The 2,698-nt window shown below is 44.6% G+C and overlaps 1 protein-coding gene across 1 annotated transcript in view; it reads left to right on the plus strand.

Moving 5' to 3' along the window:
* KCTD10 (potassium channel tetramerization domain containing 10) overlaps positions 1 to 2,698 on the plus strand; it is a 27,474-nt gene that overhangs the window by 23,395 nt on the left and 1,381 nt on the right. The window lies entirely within an intron of this gene.

A 2,698-nucleotide genomic window follows, 5' to 3' on the forward strand; every position in this document is an offset into this window, starting at 1 on the left:
ATGATTCCTCCTATATCTAGATTCCTATTTTGTCATTGTTTGTTTTTTTATTTTATTTTTTTAATTAATTAATTAATTAATTAATTATTTCCTTTTTGTCTTTTTTACTGACCGGTAACAGGATCACAACCCTCGGTGTCGCGCCCGTTAAATTAATTAATCAATTAATTAATTATTTCCTTTTTGTCTTTTTTACTGACTGGTAACAGGATCACAACCCTCGGTGTCGCGCTCGTACCGGGGACCGGCAACGGGATTGCAACCCTCGGTGTTGCACCCGCACTGCGCTCAGCCAGTGAGCGGGAACCGGTCTCCACATGGGATCCGAACCCTCGGTGGGAGCGCCGCCGCGCTCCCAAGCGGCGCACTCTCCAGTGCGCCACCGGGCCGGCCCATGTTTTGTTAATATATATGGGTTGCCTCACATTGATTAAGCTTTAAAATGTTAAGACTTTTCGTTTTTAGAGCTTAATAGGGGGCAAAGGGATTTAGAGACCATGTGGCCTGATCTTAACTACTTATAAATTAGCCGGCTGGGAATGAGCCTGGACTAGTGTTTGTGGAGCTGGTTAGTGGCAGAGCCAGGGTGAGAGGCCAGGGCTCCTTTTGCTCTGCCAGCCCATCCCTAAGGGCGTCTTCCTTTCTCCAGGAGAAGCGTGTGACTGGCCTTCCTGGAGCTGTGTCAGGGACAGCTGTTCCTACAGAAACAGGTTCCTCCTTCATTCAGCCTAAACCTCTGGGAGCTGTGGTTTGGGGCTGTGTTTTGTCTCAAGTAACTGTACAGATGTTCCACTTGGGGGTTTTTGTTGATTTTTTTTTTCTTTTTGCATAGTTGGTATCTTCCTTGGCACAACACTCCAGGTGCTTTACTTTACTAATTCTTTTCATCATCATTTAACTGTCTCTGGTGGTTAATTTGGAAAGGGTGTGGCTTGCTGAAATTAAAGTTTAGGCAGGTATGTAATATATGCATTGTTTGTTTGGTTCTTAATTCTGATTTGCTGAGGATTAGGTGATAATTAAGTGCAGAATTCTGCCCTTTATTGGTCTTTTTGCTTTTTGTTGTTCAGATTGTATTACTTTTACTGACTCTGTTCCCTCATCTCCACTGGTATTGAACCCATCCAGTGAGTTGGGTTTTTTGTTTTTGTGTGTTTGTTTTGGTTATTGTATTTTTCAGTTCTAGAATTTTCATTTGGTTCTTTTTTCTGTCTTCTTGCTGAAACTTTCTATGCTTCCACTTGCTCTAAGAGCATTTGCCCTTACTTGTTGGAACATTTTTAATAGCTGCTTCCCAGTCTTTGTAAGATAATTCCAACGTCTTGTGTCATCTTGGCACTGTTATCTATCTTTTCCCCCAAGAGTTGAGATGTTTCTGGTTCTTCGTATGCTGAGAAATTTTGAATTGTATCCTAGACTTTTGAATATTAAGTTAAAGAACTCTAGGTCATGTTTAAATACTAGGGAGAATGTTGGCATTTTTGTTGTAACAGGCAATTGACCAAGTTGGGTTCAGGCCATAAGTTCCACCCAGCCTTCTGTGGGTTATAGTTCCAATGACAGTTCTGTTTTCAGAGCCTTTAGATGTGTCCCACCTGTGTGCCACGCTGTGGACAGTCTGTCCTCGGCAGTGCCTGTCCCATTGTTCAGTTCTTACAGTCTTGTGTGTGCTGTTTAGGGGCAGATCTGCAGTTGGAGGAGAGTTTTCAGGAATTTGTGCACAACCTCAGAAGCTACTTTCTCAAGCTCCCCTTCCTTCGCAATCCCCTCAGTACTTTTTGCTTCCCTGGGACTCCCCTTTTTCAGTTGTCTGGCCAGAAAGCTGGGGCTTTAGTTACCCCACTCTGACACCCACTTCCTGTGACTGCTTATATCTGGGGCATTAAGACAGAGAAAAAAGGCAGCAGAGATTCACATCATCCTGTTGAGACCACAGCTCTTCTAATCAGGAAGTAAGGTTCTGGGTTTTGACTCCAGCAGTCTCTGGTTGTGGCTGAAGCCTCTGCTGTCAGGAGGTTGCTTGGGTCTCAGGTACAAGAAAACAGAGGAAAAACAGGAATTTCCCTCCACTCTCTCTGCGTGTTAGACTCTGTTGGCTCCTCTGGCCACTGGAGACCTTCTGGAGCACTCTCTATCCTGGTGCCCATTTTGGGGTTTCAGGCTGCGTTGAGCTCAGGCTACACTGATGCTGGTGGGGGAAAAGCAGTAAACTCACTACTGGTTTGGTATTACTTCAAATTCTGGTCTTTTTCCCCAGTCCGCCTGCCACTGTTTATTTGTCAGAGTCCTCACTTAGCTGTGGCATGCATCCTCTCCTGGTTTTGTAGCTTTGGTGAGAAGCACCAGGGGGATTGTGCTTTTACATCATTTTTCATGAAACTGGCACCTCAGAATCCTGCTCTTGGGAGCAAAGTCTAGTCAGTCAAGTGTCTGACTATTTGTGTGGCCCTCTTCCTGTTCCTGGTGCCTTAGCCCTGAAGGGTAACAAGCAAATGGAGCACTTTGCCAAGCAGCAGGGATTGTGTCTATTTCATGAGTGTCCCTAGGTGGTCCCTGTTCAAAAAGAATGCTGCTTTAAAGACTGCTTTGAGGTGTGGAAGGACTTGTGTGTGAGGTTGCAGCTCTGTTAGTAGCAACGTATTGGAAGTGACATAATGTCCGTGACAGTGAACTGGTTAATTGCATTTTTCTGTTCTTT

Source organism: Galeopterus variegatus, unplaced genomic scaffold, assembly GCF_000696425.1.
Source record: "Galeopterus variegatus unplaced genomic scaffold, G_variegatus-3.0.2 Scaffold2927, whole genome shotgun sequence".
Taxonomy (NCBI): Eukaryota; Metazoa; Chordata; class Mammalia; order Dermoptera; family Cynocephalidae; genus Galeopterus; species Galeopterus variegatus.